We start from the raw sequence: 20,566 nt of genomic DNA, 5'->3' as shown, positions 1-20,566 counted from the left end.
ACCTCGCAGGGAGGAAGGGTGCCCGCTGGCTCCCGAAGGCGCCGGGGCCTGGGCTGTGAGTCCGCAGCGAAGCCGCGGTTCAGGTGGTGTCGGGGGACCGCGCGCCGCGCCGCCACTTTTTTCTAATGGTCGGTCGTAGGGAAGGAAGAAATGTTACAAAACAGCAAACCCCGGGGAAGTTGGAGAGCCCAGCTCCCCGGGACGCGCGCCCCCGCCGCCCCCGCGGACGCCCCCAGCACCGCCCGGCGGGCGCGCACCGCCCGCGGGACCCGCCTCCTCCCCGGACGCCCCCCCTGCGCCCGCTCCGTCCAGCCCTGTGCCCCCCGGCCTTTCAGGAATCCACCGAGCGCCCCTGTGTCCACGGAGATCAACGCGGACGCAAAAGAGGTACGAGCACAGCACCGGGGGAAACACTCCGGAGAGGATTCGCCCCCGCGATTAAACAGACGCGAATAATTCTATCTTCAACTCCTTTACGCAGAGTCGTGTTTTCCCGAGTTTGTGATTTCATCTCATCTGTCTTTATAATTCAAGTCATAGCGCGCGCGCACACACACACACACACACACACACACACATACACGAAAATACTCTATGGTTCCCGTTTCACAGGCAGGAATAAAAATAATAATTTAAAAAAAAAAAAAAAAGGTCCAGGGTGGTTGCAGCGGGACAAAGACAAATTGATAAGCGGCTGAGGTCCGCGGGGTCGGCCTCCCGGTGCCAGTGCTGGGGGCTGTCACGTGCTGTTTCTCCCTGCGCCCAAGTTTGAAAGTTTTCTCTGCAGCACGGACACCGAGTCAGTCAGTACGGCGTGAGGTGCGTCACCATAGAAGGGGCCATCTGGATCCGCTTTCCTGTGGGTTAACTGTTGAAACGGTGGGCCAGCCGGGGCCTTCCCCCCACCCCAGCCCCGCCAGTCCCCCCGCTGCGCTGCCTCTCCCGGCTTCTCTCTCCCAGCCCACTTCCGTCCCTGCCTGGCTAATTAATCTGTGTCTAAATGGAACTGCAGTTGGCAGCCCCGCCGCAATGCCAAAGTCGAATAATCACTTGGACCTGAATCCGAGTTGTTTTCCATCCTTGACAACAAATAAGGCCACTCTAGGGCCTGCGGGCCAGGAGTTGAAATGAGTTTATAATTTGGCTTCCAGTCTCCCATTCTCATTCTCAGCCACTTAAATGTCCTATTCTGCCTTTTCTGCACGCAGCGGGGGCAAGCTTTGGAGGCGGGATCACCAGCATGGTCTTTATTGATATCTGTAATGAATATTCTTTGCCATCTAAGTAAGAGGGAAAGTCCACATCATTCAAAACCACACTTGTTTTAACAATGAAACTAAATAGGCTGTCAGCTCATGCTACCACGATTAAATTAATAATCGAATTTGTTCTTCTCAACTGCAGCAACTGGAAGAGAAACGCTGGGTTTTTTCATCCACACACAGAGGCCCCATTCATCCGGCCAGCCCGAGTGCCTGTCCTGGCAACGCCAGACTACAGGTTAGGAGTTACAGGACAGCCCTGCTTCTCCTCGCCTCCTAGTAAAGCACACACGGACGCTCGGCTCCTCGACTCTGGGAAGCACACTGTCTCCTTGCAGTTCCAAACATCAGGTGCCCTAAGAAGGTGGTCATCTCTCGCTGGTAATAGAAAGGGAGAGACACAGGAAGGCAGAACCACTGGCAAGACTCCCTAGAGGTCAAGATGAGAGGGGAGGTGCCATCATGGAAAATCATTGGAGGTGAGCCTCAGATACACAGAGGACAGGGGTGTGTGCAGCTGGGCTTCTCCCATTAGGAGGACGGCAAGGGTCATCACCCACTCGCCTGCCACATGCCTGCCTCACACTGCAAGAGCTGCTCCCAGGGTGAGCTCCTGCCATCCCCACAGCGATGCCATGGGAGTCTGCCATAACCTCCCCATTCTAAAGATGGGGAAAATGAGGCTCAAAGGTGCTAAGAAGCCTCTCGGACAGGTATATGGTAAAGCCAGGATTTTTCTGACTTCAAAACCGAAGCTCTAAAAAGAAAAAGAAACGCAAGCCTCGACTTCCTCGAGGATGCAACATGGTGGTCCTCATGGGTGGTTCTCCAATAGGTGGGTGGCTGCCAGCGGTAACCTGCAGACACACGGCCGGCATCTGAGGACCCTCCCCAGACTCCTGAAGCCCTCATTCTTCACAAGAAATCACAGTGACAAACCGCTCTTGGACAAGCCTTTCAGAGTATCGAAGACAGAGACAATAAGAATGCGCTAAAAATAAAAGCTAAATCCAGAAAGCAACTGCAGGTACAGAGCAGAGACAAGCACCTTGCTTTGTCGAATTCAGAAACTAGTTCTCAAGGACATCCCTCGGGCTGAGTCCAGGTCTGAGGGCTCCTCTCCAGTCATCTGATGCCCTGGTGCTCTCCTCAGTTTGGCATAGAGAGAGGATTATGGCAGGGCTTCCGTGGCCTCTCAAGTTCTGGTTTTGGTAAAAAGTGAGCAGGAGAGGGCAGGATGTGCATGAGAGTAGCTGGGAGAGGTTCCATGGGAAAACCACACACTCAGTTTTGGAAATTTCCCAGTTGGGATTTGAAAGGTTGGGAAGCCTGCCCCCGCCACTCCCCCTCCACAGTTAACAGAGTTCGACATCCATCAATTAGCAGCACTCCATAAATAAGTCAGCTTTTAATCACGCCAAAGGAGATCGCCAAAAATCAACTATGGAAAAGAGAAGTTGAAAACAAGGACACTGAGGTCAATGCTATTTTAACAATCTGGGAAGCTGTACTGTTCAACGCACAATGAGTAAGTGAAAGTTCCCAGGACTTCCAAAGAACTTCAAAGGCGTGGCTGGTCCTCAAGGCAGGTACCTTAAGTTCCAAGGCTTCCTCACATTCATACATGTAAATCTAAATCTTTAATCCATCTAAACCACATCAGTATCAGACACATTGATTCCTGAAATATGAAAAATAAGAAAAAAAGCCTGCCTAACATAACAAACCAAAGCACCGATAGACTAGAAACATACCGGCCAACTCAAGCTGCCCAGGGGGTTTTTGTGTGTGTGTGCACATGTGGATAATAATATACATGTTTTAAAATCTTGATGGTAGTGTTTTCATTTGTGTTAATCAGCGGAGTCCTCTGGGTAACTGCGCTGGGAGACGGGGCAGACTTAGGGTCGGGAAGTATGCAGCCAACTTCTAAAATTATCCTTCTCAAGAATGTTTCAGAAAAGAAAGTGCCCTTGGATGCTACACATTACAAATGGCATGTTACTATATTCTTGACAAGATTCCTTCCACATTAAATAATTCTACTGAAAACAGTACATTTTAGGAAACATTTTAAAAGTCATGAGTTCTTCCCCCAAAACCCTGTCTTCTGTTATTCTGTGAAACGAACAACAGAGTCTCTGCATCCTGGTCTTGTGTGTAAAGACGCAGAGCGAATGAGATGAGGACGTGTTGCTGTTCAGTCGCTCAGTCGTGTCTGACTCTTTGTGACCCCGTGACTGCAGCCCACCAGGTTCCTCTGTTCATGGGATTCTCCAGGCAAGAATACTGGAGTGGGTTGCCATTTTCTCCTCCAGGGGATCTTACCAGGCCAGGAATCGAGCTCAGGTTTCTTGCATTGGCAGGCGGATTCTTTACTGCTGAGCCACCAGGGAATGAGATGATGCCCCTTTCTCATTCCTAACCCTGCCCGTGAAGTGGCCATCCTCACTATCTTCACTTCAATTTATCACTCTGATAAAACGGTGATAAGCACAGATCAGTTCAGTTGAGTTGCTCAGTCGTGTCTGACTCTTTGAGACCCCATGGACTGCAGCACACCAGGCTTCCCTGTCCATCAGCAACTCCTGGAGCGTGCTCAAAACTCATGTCTGTTGAGTTGGTGATGCCATCCAACCATCTCATCCTCTGTCATCCCCTTCTCTTCAATCTTTCCCAGAATCAGGGTTTTTCCTAATGAGTCAGTTCTTCACATCAGGTGGCCAAAGTATTGGAATTTCAGCTTCAGCATCAGTCCTTCCAATGAATTTTTAGGACTGATCTCCATTAGAACTGACTGGTTGGATATCCTTGCAGTTCAAGGGACTCTCAAGAGTCTTCGCCAACACCACAGTTCAAAAGCATCAATTCTTCGGTGCTCAGCTTTCTTCACAGTCCAACTCTCACATCCATACATGACCACTGGAAAAACCATAGTCTTGACTAGATGGACCTTTGTTGGCAAAGTAATGTCTGCTTTTCAATATGCTATCTAGGTTCGTCATAATTTTTCTTTCAAGGAGTAAGCGTCTTTTAATTTCATGGCTGCAGTCACCATCTGCAGTGATTTTGGAGCCCCCCCAAAATAAGGTCTCACTGTTTCCACTGTTTCCCCATCTATTTGCCATGAAGTGATGGGACCAGATGCCATGATCTTAGTTTTTTGAATGTTGAGTTTTAAGCCAACTTTTTCACTCTCCTCTTGCACTTTCATCAAGAGTTGTTCTTTGCTTTCTGCCATTAAGGGTGGTGTCATATGTATATCTGAGGTTATTGATATTTCTCCCGGCAATCTTGATTCCAACTTGTGCTTCATCCAGCCTAGCATTTCTCATGATGTACTCTGCATATAAGTTAAATAAGCAGGGTGACAATATACAGCCTTAATGTACTCCTTTCCCTATTTGGAACCAGTCTGTTGTTTCATGCCCAGTTCTAACGATTGCTTCCTGACTTTCATACAGATTTCTCAAGAGGCAAGTCAGGTGGTCAGGTATTCCCATCTCTTTAAGAATTTTCCAGTTTGTTGTGGTCCACACCGTGAAAGGCCTTAAAGCAGAAGCAGTCAATACAGCAGAAGTAGATGCTTTCCTGGAACTCTCTTGCTTTTTCGATGATCCAACAAATGTTGACAATTTGATCTCTGGTTCCTCTGCCTTTTCTAAAACCAGCTTGAACATCAGGAAGTTCATGGTTCACGTACTGCTGAAGCCTGGCTTGGAGAATTTTGAGCATTACTTACTATGCTATGAACAGAGCTGCCAAGATGATGAGCAAGATTATGTTGTTAAATTATTTGAAGTCTCTTTTAAAATGTATGGGTCTAATGTTGCCTTAAAGGGTATCAAGTATAAGTGTATCTCCTTAAATTCCAAGCATTTACAAAGTGGGCTGTGGGGTCCCATGAGGGCCCTGTGTGTGCCGTCTCCTATACTGTCAACATGAAAACTGCTAATACAAGGGAGAATGAAATGATTCATATGCTAAATAGAGTCACAAATAATATGCTATTAGAGCATCAGAAAAGACAGGCTAGAAGTGGAGGGAATCAGAGTTACCGCCAATCTCTAGAAAAGAGACTAAAGTGCTCTGTTTGCCATTGATGGTGAGACCAATCACACATCTTTCTCCTACATCAGTTGGGATACAGACAGACAGCTGATGTGCGAACTAAGTTACTTCAGTCATGTCTGATTCTTTGCAACCCCATGGACTGTAGCCCACCAGGCTCCCCTGTCCATGGGATTCTCCAGGCAAGAATACTGGAGTGGGTTGTCATGCCCTCCTCCAGGGGAATTTTCCTGACCCAGGGACTGAACCTGAGACAGCTGATGCTCCTTTGTAAGAGAGCTCTTTCTCAGCAGAGTCTGCAGTTACACACCCTCTCTGAAACCCCTCCGGGCCAGCCCTGCCTGTCTGAGACGCTGCAGCTGCCAGGCATGTGGTGACATCACAGATACCAGTGAGGGAAGCCTGTAGCACTCAGCCCTGGGCACGGTGTGGGATTCAGGTTTTCATCTGTTATGGACTGTGTTGAAATTCTAACCCCAATACATTGGTATTTGGAGATGGGGGTCTTTGGGAGGTAATTAGGTCATGAGGGTGCTACTCTCTTGAGTGGATTAGTGCCCTTGTGAGATGTAACAAGAAAGGTAGCTTGCTTTTTTTTTTTTTTTTTTTTTTTGCTTTGTGAGGACACAGTGAGAAGTCAGCTGTCCATAGCCCAGAAAAGGGCCCTCATCAGAACCAGACCGTGCTCACCCTGTGATCTTGGACTTCCAGCCTCCAGAACTGTGAAGAACAAATGACTGCTGTTGATGAGCCTCCCAGTGTGTGTTTGGATGTTCTCTTATAGCAGCCGGGACTAAGGCATCATCTTAAACATGTTACTATGAGACCTTAGGCAAGTCCATAACGTCTTAGTCTGTTTTTCCAAATCTGGCTGGATCGGGCCAGTGGTTCTCGGTGAAGGAGGGTGGTCTTTATCGGCTGCCTCCCTTCCCCATGAGGATTCCATCGGTGGGGGAGATACATACATCACAGAGAGAAACAAACAGCACAGATGAAGGGAGATGAGCAGGACTGGACTTGGATGTGAAGATGAGGGACGAGCTTTCAAAAGCAGAAGCTCTTTCAAGACTTAAAGGTACAGCCTCCTGAGTATAGTGATTTTACCAGACTAGTTGATAATGAGTAAGCTGACCATCAAAAGCATGGGTTTGCCCATTAACCAAACGTCACACCTCACAGAACTGATAGAGCCAGAAGCACAGCTCTCCATTCAGCAGAATAAACTCACCCCCTAAGAAGATAAGATGCTCAGGAAGAAGAGCACTCAGATGCAGTGCCCCAGGGAACACAGACCCTTCCACAGGGCAGCTCAGAGAGAGCAAATCCCACCTTCCAGCATCGAACACTCCAACACACCAGCCCCAACACAACAGGGGCAGGAACGCTGAGAGGGCCCACATAGAAAATCCATGCGTGGCTCAGAAATCCCTGGTCTAGCCCCAGTTCTGCCATTAAGTTACTGTGTGACCTTGGGCTGGTCATCAACAAAATGAAAGTTTGGATCAGATCATCTCTAAGGTACCTTCCAGCACAGAATGTAACTGAATTACTTTTTATTGTGTTCCATAAAAGTCTATCTTGCTCCTAGAATCCTTGCAGCATCGTTAAGGTCAGTATATACGTCTCCATTTATGGGCTCAGTTTTTTAAATTACTGCATTCCCAGGTTTCCGAGGACAGCCACCCAGAACACAAGGCTGAGGTGCAGAATGGGTGAAGCTTGTTTTTTCTGGCTTCTTGACAATTCCCTCTGGCTAAATTCTACCCACAATGCTGCCAAGCCTCTAGCACTTCTGGCACCGAGGGTTGATCTATAGTATTCACAGGGCTCGTGACACAGTGACAGATGAAGAAATTAAATCTTTCACCAAACTTGAACAGGTATTCTGAATGGTAATTTTTATCTTGCTCCTTCCCAGATGCAGAAGTGTCAACAGTTGAGAGATACTATGGTGCTGGTAAAGAACATTAGAAAAATAGACTTGCCTCTCAAATGATCTCTTATTATCTTGCAAATATATTATTTTTGCTGTAGCCATTTTTTTTTAGTTTACTTCATGTTATGCTCCAGCTGCAAGGAAATTGAGAACATACTGTTCCTACTTTCAAAAAAAAAAAGATTTAAACATCAACAGAAGAAATATTTCACCATGAAAATGAAAACTATGTGTAAATATTTATAGAACTGAATTTATTCAATCAATTTATTGAGTCAGGCCAAGGGAAGGATGCTTTTTTTGGTACCTGAGAGTCAGCAAGACAGGAGAAAATTGTAATCTCAATGTTCAAATAAATAGCAATACTGTTTATAGATATCAATTTTTTTAAATATGCATACAGAGTACAATGGGTGTTACTCTCAAGAAATCTACAATTTCTGTATACTACTTACTACATATACCAGATAACAACAAAATGAAAAGTAAGAATGAGAAACACAGATATTTAACCCAATAAATATTTTTAAAATCATTAAAATATGTTTTCATTCCATGCCATGTCCAGTTAAGTAAGACAGGGGTAAAGAATAAACAAAAACAATATTGGGAGTAATAAGCAGTAAGAAAAATGAACTATTGGTCCATGTAGGAGTAAGAATGATAATCATGCTGATGGAAAGAAGCCAGACAAATAGAAAATATACTGTATGATTCCATAATATAAAATTCTAGCAGGTCAGAGTTTGCCTGGGGGTGGGCATAAAGGGTCGGGGGCACCAGGATAGGCAGCATGGTGGGATTACCAAGGGGCAGATGGAAACTCTCCTGGTGATGTGTATCTGATCACTATCTTGATTTGGGGGATGGTTTCATATGTGTATTAAAACTAATAGCATTGAAACATGTATATTACCATATGTGAAATAGATCCCCAGTCCAGGTTTGATGCATGAGACAGGGTGCTCAGGGCTGGTGCACTGGAATGACCCTGAGGGATGGGATGGGGAGGGAGGTGGGAGGGGGTTCAGGATGGGGAACACATGTACACCCATGGCTGATTCGTGTCGATGTATGGCAAAAACCCCTACAATATTGTAATTAGCCTCCAATTAAAATAAATAAATAAATTTTAAAAAAAACTAATCAAGTTGTATACTTAATTTTTTTATAGTACCTCTGAAGGTGGAATGCATCTTTTTCAAAATATTTATTTATTTGGCTGCACCAGGTCTTCATTGCTGCACATGGGACCTTTGAGCTTCGATCTCCGCCGCAGCGTGTGAGACCTTTTAGTCGTCAGTGAGAACTCTTAGCTGCAGCATGTGAGATCTGGCTCTCCAACCAGGGATGGAACCTGGGTCCCCAGCACTGGGGCTACTGAACCACCAGGGAAGCCCATGTATACTTTAAATATGTGAGTTTATTGCAGAGCAATTACTGAATAGACAAAAATAGGGAAATTTTTTTAAAAGACTGAGTAGTTATATTTTGAGGCAATTAAGACAGTTGTTGGATGAAAAGCTATAGAAAACCACACGCTAGACTAGAACCCATAAAAGCCTCCAGAAGCAAGATTTATGATTGTTGTTTATATATACACACATATAAACATAGTTTTTTATTTCCTTCATATTTTTGATAGAAAGAGCTCTAACTACCTTTAGAGTTACAGTAACAACCGCTAACATTTATTGAGCACTTATAGACCAGGGCTTCCCAGGTGGCACAAAAGGTAAAGAACCCGCCTGCCAATGCAGGAGACACAGGTGTGATCCCTGGGTCAGGAAGATGACCTGGAGTAGGAAGTGGCAACGCACTCCAATATTTCTTGCCTGGAAAATTCCATGGACAGATAAGTCTGGCGGGCTACAATCCATGGGGTTGCAAAGAGCTGGGCACAACTGGGGACACGTACACTCTAGACCAGGCCCCGGTCTTATGGACGGAGCCATTTGCTCCTCACCTAAGGAACCTAAGGCATAGGCACTGCCTATCACGATGAGGATATCAAAGTTCAAAGAAGTTAAGTATCTTGCTTCACATCCTTCACCAGCCCAGAGGTGGAGCTAGGTATAAACCCAGGCTGAGCTTCTGAACGACATCTCTCCCTCTGCCAGACACACAGGATCCTAGACCAAGGCTGTCGGTCACGATTTGCTGACTCACACCTCTGATGGCTTAAAGAAACTCTGTACGTGAAACAGCTACATTTCTAAGTCTGAAGGCTATTCAGAAAAGTCAGTAATGAAGCAATGGTGGGAGGTAGGAGAACTGTGGTGGGGGAGCAGGGGAAATCATGCCCAGAAATCAACAGATTTGGGTTTGGCCGTGTCCTCGGTGATGACTATATACTTGGGCAAGCCATTTCTCTTCCTGGAGTCTATTTCCTCTTCAGTAAAATCAAGGGTTTGGACTAATTGATTCCTAAGACTCCTTCCAACCAGTCCATTCTAAAGGAGATCAGCCCTGGGTGTTCTTTGGAAGGAATGATGCTAAAGCTGAAACTCCAATACTTTGGCCACCTCATGCAAAGAGTTGACTCATTGGAAAGACTCTGATGCTGGGAGGGATTGGGGGCAGGAGGAGAAGGGAACAACAGAGGATGAGATGGCTGGATGGCATCACCGACCCGATGGACATGAGTTTGAGTGAACTCCTGGAGCTGGTGATGGACAGGGAGGCCTGGTGTGCTGCAATTCCTGGGGTCGCAAAGAGTCAGACACGACTGAGCAACTGAACTAAACTGAGCTGAACTGAAGACTCCTTCCAGCTTGGTGATTCTGCCAGTTCTCTTTGGGATAATACCCCTTGCATTTTGTAACTTGAGTAAAAAATCTTCCATGACACAAACACATTTCCAATACAAAGCTTCCTCCATCCCTTAAGATACCTGGAGCTCTCCCACACCTTGAAAATTCCTTCATTATTCCCCAAAGATATTTTGTTCCCAAGGGACCACCCTAAGGGAAAGCCCAAGGAAAAGGAGAAGAGTTCCCCAGTCAGAGCCCACCATGTTCTCCTCTACACACTAACAATCTTTTTCACTTTGAAAACTCTACAATGTTGATTTGGGAGGTGTGGCCGAGACATTAGGGTAGGAAAATCCTGAGCTCATCTATTCCCGCAGACGCACCAAAATTACAGTTATTTACAGAGCAACTATCTATGAGCATGAAAAGAACAACAGAAAAGATTTTCCACAACTAAATATACATCAAAAGAACCTCAAGGAGATGGGTCAGAGGTCAGAGACACTGTACAGTCAAGACCTGTACACCTGGTGGATAACCACAATTACAGAGGCTTTCCCTCACAATCAAGGGGCCCAAGCCTCACACTGCATTCCACATGCCAGGGGTCCTGCAATAAGACAAGCCCCCCAGAATGTCTGGCTCTGAAGGTCAGTGGGGCACATGTGGGAGAACCTGTCAGCCAACCAAGGACAGCCTTGCCCACCAGCCACATCCCGAGAAGTCAGCCTCATCCCAGCAGAAGAGCCCCCAGAGCGAACACAGGGGCACTCCCAAGCATGCTGCCCTGTTGAGGGGCGTGCACTGCACCCCCCCCAGCACATTTCCTGTATAAAAGAATAGATATATGTGTATTTATAACTGAATCATTGTACTATACACCTCAAACTAACACAACATTGTAAATCAATTATACGTCGATGAAAAAACTTGTTTAATCTACATAAATAAATGTGAGGACAGTTTAAAAGACCTCTGAGACAACTCAAGCATTATTAACGCTAACATTTTAGGGGTCCCAGAAGGAGAAGAGAGAGAAAGGGGCAGAGAATTTATTGGAAGAAATAATAGCTGAAAAATTCACTAACCTGGGAAAAGAAATTAGACATCTAAGCCCAGGAAGGAAGCACTGAGAGTCCCAAACAAGATGCACCCAAAGAGGTCCACACAAAGACATGCTGTAATTAAACTAACAAGAGTTAAAGACAAAGAGGGGACCCCGAAAGCAGTAAGAGAAAAGCAACTTGTTACATGGAAGGGAACTCCCCTAAGACTATCCTCTGACTTTCCAGCAGAAATTCTTCAGGTCCGAGGGAGTGATACAATATATTCAAAACATAAGAAGAAAGGTGAATACTGTACCTGGCAAGGGGTTTCCCAGGTGGTGCTAGTGGTAAAGAACCCATCTGCCAATGCAGGAGACATGGGTTCGATCCCTGGGTGGGGAAGATCCCCTGGAGGAGGGCATGGCAACCCACTCCAGTATTCTTGCCTGGAGAATCCCATGGACAGAGGAGCCTGGTGGGCTACAGTCCACAAGGTCACACAGAATTGGACATGACTGAAGCGATGTAGCATGCATACCTGGCAAGCCTATCATTCAAGTTTGAGAAAGAAATAAAGTTTTATGGACAAGCAAAAGGTAAAGAGTTCAACACCACTAAACTGGCTTTGCATGAAATGCTAAACTTCTCTAAACAGAAAAGACCAAAATTAGACAAATGAAAATGAAAACGCAATGATCCAAAATCAGCAAATATAGCAAAAGCAGTTCTGAAAGGTAAGTTTATAATGATAAAACCTACCTTAGGGAACAAGAAAAAAAAATCTCAATAAACAACCTAAACGTACCCCTAGAGAAACTAGAAAAAGAAGAAAAAACAAAACCTAAAGTTAGTAGAAGGAGAGGAAAAAAAAAAAAAAGATCAGAGCAGAAATAAATAAAATAGAGACTAAACAACAAAAAAAAAAAAAGAAAAGATCAGTGAAAGTAAGAGCTGCTTCTCTGAAAATATAAACAGATTGATAAGCCTTTAGCCAGATTCATCAAGAAAAAAAAAAGGGGGGAGGGGGCCCAAATCTATAAAAACAGAAATAAAAAAGAAGTTACAGCCAACACCACAGATATACAAAGAATCATGAGAGACTACTACAAACAACTATATACCAATAAAATGGACAACCTGGAAGCAATTTCAAATTCCTAGAAATGTGAAATCTCCCAAGACTGAACCAGGAAGAAATAGAAAATATAAGCAGATCAATTGCTAGCAAGAAAATTAAACTGGCAATTTTAAAAACTCCCAGTAAGCCAAAGTTCAGGACCAGACACCTTCACAGATGAATTCTACCAAACACCTATCCTTCTCAAACTATTCCAAACACCTGAACAGAAAGGAATGCTTTCAAACTCATTCTACCAGGCCCACATCACCCTGATAACAAAACCAGACAAAGATACCCCAACAAAAGAGAAAATTACAGACCAATGTCACTGATGAACATAGATGCAAAAATGCTCAACAGAATATTAGTAAGTCAAATTCAGCAGTACATTAAAAGGACCATATACGATGATGAAGTGGAATTTACCTGAGGATGTAAGATGGCTCAATATCTGCAAAGCAATTAATGTGATACACTACAATAGCAAATTGAAGTGTAAGAATTATATGATCATCTCAATAGATGCAGAAACAACTTTTGACAAAATTCAACATCCATTTACAATAAACACTCTCAACAAAGTGGCATAGAGGAAACATAACTCAACGTAACAAAGACCATATACAGTAAGCCCATAGCTAGCATCATGCGCATTGGCGGAAAACTGAAAGCATTTTCTCTAAGATCAGGAACAAGATAAGGATGCTGACACTCAGCACTGTTACTCAACATAGTGTTAGAAATCCTAGCCACAGCAATCAGAAAAGAAAAAGAAAGGCGCCCAAACTGGAAAAGAAGTAAAACTCACTATTTGCAGATGACATAATACTATATACAGAAAATCCTAGAGATGGCACCAAAAAAGCTGTTAGAACTAATAAAGGAGTTCAGTCCAGCTGCAGGCTATAAAATCAATATACAGAAACCCATTGTTATTTCTATAACAAACTATCGACAAACTGTCAGAAAGAGAAACAAAGAAAATAATCCAATTCACAATTGCATCAAAAAGAATAAGATACCTAGGAATAAGCCTAATCAAGGAGGTGAAACATCTGTACTCAGAAAACTCTAAGATCCTGACAAAAGAAACTGAGGATGACCAGACAGACGGAAAGACATGTATCCTCATGGACTGAAAGAATATTGTTAACAAGACCATACTGCTCAATCTACAGATGCAACCCAATTTCTATAAAAAATTCCAATGGCATTTTGCAAAGAAGTAGAATATTTTTCACAGAACTGACTTCAGACTACACTACAAAGTTAGAGTAATAAAAATGGTATGGAACTGACACAAAAACAGACACATAGTTCAAAAGAACAGAAAAGAGTTCAGACATATATCCACATTCATACGGCCAATTAGCCTATGACAAAGGGGTCAAGAATATACAATGAAGAAAAGACAGCCTCTTCACTGAATGGTGGTCGGAAAACAGGACAGTGACATGCAAGAGAATCAAACTGAACTAGTTTCTCACAAAATGTACAAAAATAAATTCAAAATGATTAAAGACTTAAATGCAGGACATGAAACCATCAACCTCCTACAAGAAAACATAAGCAATATGATCTTTGACATCAGTCTTGGCAATATATTTTTGATATGTCTTCTCAGGCCAAAAAAAAAGAGTAAAAATAAACAAATGGAAATACAGCAAACTAAAAAACTCCTCCACAGTTAAGGAGGCAGTCAATAAAATGAAAAGGCAGCCTACTGAATGGGAGAAGCTATTTGCAAAAGATAAATCTGATTAGAGTTCTCATACAAGTCAACATCGAAACAAACAAACCTGACTGAGATATGAGCAGAAGACACGAAAGCCATTTTTCCAAGAAGACACACAGATGGCCAGAAGACACATGAAAGGATGCTCAGCACCACCAATCATCAGGGAACTGCAGCCCAAAACCACAGTGAGATAACGCTTCATGCCTGTCAGAATGGCCACCATCAAAAACACCAGGAGTAGCAAGATGTGGAGAAAAGGGAGTCCTTGTGCACTGCAGGAGGGAAAGCAGTTGATACAGCCAATGTGGAAATCAGCACGGAGATTCCTTGGAAAAATAAAAACAGAACTGCCATATAATCCAGCAATTTCACCTGTAGGTTTTTACTCAAAGAAAACAAAAACAGCAATTCCAAAGGATATATGCACTTTTATGTTCACTGAAGTATCGTTTACAACAGCCAAGACATGGAAGCAATGTACATGTCCATTAGTAGATGAATGGATAAAGCAAATGTGAAAGTGAAAGTCACTCAGCCGTGTCTGACTCTTTGTGACCCCATGGAACAGTCCATGGAATTCTCCGGGCCAGAATACTGGAGCGGGTAGCCTTTCCCTTCTCCAGGGGATCTTCGAAACCCAGGGATCGAACCAGGGCCTCCTGAATTGCAGGCAGATTCTTTTTTTTTTTTTTTTTTACTTTAGTTTGCTTTACAATACTGTATTGGTTTTGCCATACATTGACATGAATATGCCATGGGTGTACATGAGTTCCCAATCCTGAGCCCCTCTCCCACCTCCTACCCCATATCATCTCTCTGGATCTTCCCCGTGCACCAGCCCCAAGCATCCTGTATCCTGTATCAAACATAGACTGGCAATTCATTTCTTACATGATATTATACATGTTTCAATGCCACTCTCCCAAATCATCCCACCCTCTCCCTCTCCCACAGAGTCCCAAAGTCTGTTCTATACATCTGTGTCTCTATTGCTGTCTCACATACAGGGTTATCGTTACCATCTTTCTAAATTCCATGTGTTAGTATACTGTATTGGTGTTTTTCTTTCTGGCTTACTTCACTCTGTATAATCGGCTCCAGTTTCATCCACCTCATTAGAACTGATTCAAATGTATTCTTTTTAATGGCTGAGTAATACTCCATTGTGTATATGTACCACAGCTTTCTTATCCATTCATCTGCTGATGGGCATCTAGGTTGCTTCCATGTCCTGGCTATTTTAAACAGTGCTGCAATGAACATTGGGGTACACGTGTCTCTTGCAATTCTGGTTTCCTCGGTGTGTATGCCCAGCAGTGGGATTGCTGGGTCATAAGGCAGCTCTATTTGCAATTTTTAAAGGAATCTCCACACTGTTCTCCATAGTGGCTGTACTAGTTTGCATTCCCACCAACAGTGTAAGAGGGTTCCCTTGTCTCCACACCCTCTCCAGCATTTATTGCTTGTAGACTTTTGGATCGCACCCATTCTGACTGGTGTGAAATGGGTACCTCATTGTGGTTTTGATTTGCATTTCTCTAATAATGAGTGATGTTGAGCATCTTTTCATGTGTTTGTTAGCCATCCGTATGTCTTCTTTGGAGAAATGTCTATTTAGTTCTTTGGGCCATTTTTTGATTGGGTCGTTTATTTTTCTGAAATTGAGCTGCAGAAGTTGCTTGTATATTTTTGAGATTAGTTGTTTGTCAGTTGCTTCATTTGCTATTATTTTCTCCCCATTCAGAAGGCTGTCTTTTCACCTTGCTTATAGTTTCCTTTGTTGTGCAGAAGCTTTTAATTTTAATTAGATCCCATTTGTTTATTTTTGCTTTTATTTCCAGAATTCTGGGAGGTGGATCATAGAGGATCCTGCTGTGATTTATGTCAGATAGTGTTTTGCCTATGTTCTCCTCTAGGAGTTTCATAGTTTCTGGTCTTACGTTTAGATCTTTAATCCATTTTGAGTTTATTTTTGTGTATGGTGTTAGAAAATGATCTAATTTCATTCTTTTACAAGTGATTGACCAGTTTTCCCAGCACCACTTGTTAAAGAGATTGTCTTTACTCCATTGTATATTCTTGCCTCCTTTGTCAAAGATAAGGTGTCCATAGGTGTGTGGATTTATCTCTGGGCTTTCTATTTTGTTCCATTGATCTATATGTCTGTCTTTGTGCCAGTACCATACTGTCTTGATGACTGTGGCTTTGTAGTAGAGCCTGAAGTCAGGCAGGTTGATTCCTCCAGTTCCATTCTTCTTTCTCAAGATTGCTTTGGCTATTCGAGGTTTTTTGTATTTCCATACAAATTGTGAAATTATTTGTTCTAGCTCTATGAAAAATACTGCTGGTAGCTTGATAGGGATTGCATTGAATCTGTAGATTGCTTTGGGTAGTATACTCATTTTCACTATATTGATTCTTCCAATCCATGAACATGGTATATTTCTCATTAGTGTCCTCTTTGATTTCTTTCATCAGTATTTTATAGTATATATAGGTCTTTAGTTTCTTTAGGTAGATATATTCCTAAGTATTTTATTCTTTTCGTTGCAATGGTGAATGGAATTGTTTCCTTAATTTCTTTTTCTGCTTTCTCATTATTAGTGTATAGGAATGCAAGGGATTTCTGTGTGTTGATTTTATATCCTGCAACTTTACTATATTCGTTGATGAGCTCTAGTAATTTTCTGGTGGAGTCTTTAGGGTTTTCTAGGTAGAGGATCATGTCATCTGCAAACAGTGAGAGTTTTACTTCTTTTCCAACTTGGATTCCTTTTATTTCTTTTTCTGCTCTGATTGCTATGGCCAAAACTTCCAAAACTATGTTGAACAGTAGCGGTGAAAGTGGGCACCTTTGTCTTGTTCTTGACTTTAGGGAAAATGCTTTCAATTTTTCACCATTGAGGATAATGTTTGCTGTGGGTTTGTCATATATAGCTTTTATTATGTTGAGGTATGTTCCTTCTATTCTACAGGCAGATTCTTTACCAGCTCAGCTACCAGGGAAGCCCAAGAAGGTGTGGTATATATACAATACAAAATACTACTCAACCACACACACAAAAATGAAATCTTGCCATATGCAAGACAACATATATAGATCTACAACATAGATAGATCTAGGGAGTACCATGCTGAATAAAGTAAGTCAGTCAGAAAGAGACAAATACTACATGATTTCACTTATATGTGGAATCTAAAAAACAAAATGAACACAGACTCTTAAATACACAGAACAAATGGGTGGTTGCCAGAGGGAGGGGAGTGGGGGACTGAATGAAATAGGTGAAGGGGATTAAGTGGTACAAACACCCAGTTATATTAGTTATATAATGAATAAGTCACAGCAGTGTAACACACCACATATGGAAGATGGCCCATAACACTGTAATGTCTGTATATGGGGACAGATGGTCCCTGCACTCACTATGGTGACCATTTCATAATGGATGCAAATGTCGAACCATTATGTGATTGTGAAACTAACATCATATTGTACACTGACTATATTTCAATTAAAAAATAAAGGATACAGTTTTTTTAAAGTTGGTTTGGGCTTTCAGGTGGTGAAAGGGAGGCATCTCATTGCCCAGAGCTCATTCCATTCTCCGTGTAAAGCTTCCAACATCCGAGATGATCCAAGGTACTGGGCGTGTTGTGGCCATGGGGCCAGACTGCATTTATCTCCACTCCCCTAGGTTCTCTAAAGTGGCTATTTCTCCTTGCACTAAAAACACATTATTTTCTCTTTTTAAATGAAGGATTTTTGTGACCCTCTGGGGAGACATAAAAAATAAGAGCAACTAAATAAGGCAATTGTGAACCATTTCAGCATCTATAAAACCATCTCCTTTGTCACAAAAGAAAAGAAGGAAAAGCAGCTGGAAAAACAATGCAACTGACAAGAAACCAGATATCCCCAAACACAACTTCTCCCTGAGTTTTCTTCTCTCTATTGAGGGTTTCGGCTGCCTTGAACTTTATTTCCGGGAAAAGCACTTCTCAAGTGTGATAACTACCGTCATGATGCATTGGTGAGGCACACTTAAAAATTAGAGGAAGCATAATGACTATTTTTCTCTAATTCCACCTGTCTTTCTGCCCTACATTTTTATTCTGTGGTTCATACACTCTTCATAGATGTCCTGTGCTATCTCAGAACATATAGTTTATATTTTTATGGACCCATTTAGCAATCAGTATACTACAATAAACCAGAAATTTAAATCTAGTTCAGCTTTGGACTTCCCTGGTTGTCCAGTGGTTAAGAATCCAGCTCCCAATGCAGGCGAAACGAGTTTGACCGCTGGTGTGAGAAGATTCTACATACGGCAGGGTAAGTGGTGATGGACACGGCGGCCTGGCATGCTGCAGCCCATGGGGTTGCAAACAGTCGGACACGACTGCGCGACTGAACTGAGTCCACGCGCTACAACTGCTGGAGCCCACGTGCCCGAGCGCCTGAGCTCTGCGACAAGAGAAGCCCCCGCAGTGAGAAGCCCCCACTCGCTGCAACTAGAGAAGGCCCCCAGGCAGCAACAAAGACCCAGCGCAGCCAAAAAAATTAATTAACGAAAAAATTCGGATACCCTCTTTCCCACACAAAACTCGAGATTTACAAAGTTCACTTCCAACCTTTGTCATTGCACAGGCAAGGGTTTACGTGGCTATGTTTGGATATGCACACCATTTTCTAACTTTTTGCCTGAATTCTCCATATATCTACTAGGTCCTGGTATCTGTCGTTTTAAAAGGACAAATATTCCACTGTATCACTGAAATGGTTTCATTAAGCCATCTCTCAGCTAGTTGTTTCCACTGTTATAATTCGGTCAAGCATTTTTAAATAAATAAATTTTGTTTATCCTTTGGAGCTATTTTCTCAGGCTGTAATTTGAAAAGTGGGATTACCAGCTTAAAGACCATAATCAGCTGGATGACTTTTATTATAAGTTGCCAGGGGCTCTCTTCAAGAGGTATTACCAATTTGCAACATCACCAGAAAAATATGAGTTTAGCTTTTCCTTCATAGTCTCTTTAACACTAGGCTTTCTGGGTTTTATTTATTTGTAGTGATTTCAAAAGATGGATGTAAAGTCTCTTAGCTCTTTGAATCTGTCATATGTCTGTTTAAAACTCTCATTGCCTCTTCTTGAAAATAGGTATTGATCACCTACTACACGCCAGGAGCCTTCTGTGCCCTATAACTCACTTAGTACCCCTGACTGCCGCATAATGTAGACACTAGAAATTTCATTTGCACTAAAGAAACTGACTCTCAAAAACATAAATAATATGCGCAAGATTCAAAGGCTGGTAATTGATGACAGGATTCAACCTCATTATCTACTTCCTGTGAATTCTCCGTACACCATCCTCACAACCACAACCTTTAAACATCTTGCTTGTTTTTCTTCTCTCTCTCTTTTTGGTTTATTTATCCTGTTTATCAAGGCATAAGACACGCAAGTAAAGTGATGAAGTTGTCTTCATCTTAAAGGTACAGCCAATGCAATTCGAAGATTCATACATGATGCAACCCCCACACAGATCAAAACACAGAATCTTTCACCAACTTGAGATCTCGTCTCTGCTTTTTAAACACAGATCGGTACTGTGCTTCTCATTCTACATAGGCCCTGGTACTGAAGCTACGCAAACAGCTGTTTAATCATTCAGCTGTTTAACTGCTGAATCATAGAAGGTTGAAACGTAGAAGTGACCTGAGAGATTACGCGTCCCAACTTCTTAAACTTGCAGATGTGGAAACGGAAGCCAGGAAGAAAGAGGCTTCTCCAGCATCTGATAACACAGGCTGTTTCAGCCACACTGCCCACGCAGGCCTGGCGGGCGGCTTGCCACACTTTACACAGGAGATGAGGTGAGGTGACGAGGAAGCAAGGTGCACAGCAGAGGAAGGGCCTAGACAGAAGTTTTGGCTTTTTTTTTTCTTTATTTATTTTAAATGAGCCTTCAAGTAACCAAAGGGTCAAATCACAGCACGCTGACCTTACTGGAAAATACTATTTTTTTTCTTACATAAAAGTATCAACAGTTGAAGTCAAATGAGACTGCATGTCACAGCAGTCTCTTAGAGGGGTAGACATTTATTCCAATCATGTTCCATTGCTCATGACTTCATTCCAACATCCTCTTTCACAAGAACTTTCAGAGCTAATTTGAGTCCATTTTATTTTTTGAAGCTATAAAATTGGCAACAACAGAACTGGATGTGTACCTTTCAAATCACTAGAAAGAAAACAAAAATACAATCCATATCACAAAAGTACAGAGAACAAGAGGCATAAAATGTTAAAAAAATTATTTAACAAAGGAGCAAATCTATGAAATATGACAATAAATGTGAATGGGTTAAATAGACCCCAAAAAAGGAAAAGATTTTTATCATCCAATTATATGCTATTTATAAGATGGACCTAATACTGAATGACCTAAAATCAAACATAAAAATAAGAGCAAAGCGTGTCTAGAAAATACAAATGGAAAGAAGGGTTAGATGGCAATATTTATACCAAATAAAGCAGACACTGGAGCAAAAGAACATTTAATAAAAAAAATATGTGAAAAATTTCGACCTCACTAACAGGTCATGTATGGATGTGAGAGTTGGACTGTGAAG

The 20,566-nt window shown here is 42.6% G+C and overlaps 1 protein-coding gene and 1 long non-coding RNA gene across 30 annotated transcripts in view; one reads left to right on the top strand and one right to left on the bottom strand.

Annotated features, from left to right (window-relative positions):
- CSGALNACT1 (chondroitin sulfate N-acetylgalactosaminyltransferase 1) overlaps window positions 1-20,566 on the bottom strand; it is a 336,716-nt gene that overhangs the window by 172,141 nt on the left and 144,009 nt on the right. The window contains exons 1-2 of one of the 29 annotated variants that reach the window (XM_042241409.1): window positions 403-518; window positions 3-122 (exon numbers count right to left, since the gene is read on the bottom strand). The exons of 26 other annotated variants lie outside the window; for them this stretch is intronic. The gene's annotated coding sequence lies outside the window, so the exon portion shown is untranslated. Of the gene's footprint in view, window positions 1-2; window positions 158-402; window positions 519-581; window positions 964-20,566 lie in introns of those variants that run through there. 2 more of the 29 variants (XM_060407075.1, XM_060407068.1) reach the window with 2 other exon arrangements.
- On the top strand, window positions 287-3,095 carry LOC114110991 (uncharacterized). The gene is made up of 2 exons (XR_003587118.2): window positions 287-387; window positions 1,405-3,095. It is a non-coding gene; the product is annotated as an uncharacterized LOC114110991 (long non-coding RNA).

This window comes from Ovis aries, chromosome 26 (assembly GCF_016772045.2).
Source record: "Ovis aries strain OAR_USU_Benz2616 breed Rambouillet chromosome 26, ARS-UI_Ramb_v3.0, whole genome shotgun sequence".
NCBI lineage: Eukaryota > Metazoa > Chordata > Mammalia > Artiodactyla > Bovidae > Ovis > Ovis aries.
Note: the sequence above shows the minus strand (reverse complement) of the source record. Positions and strands in the feature narration are given on the sequence as shown.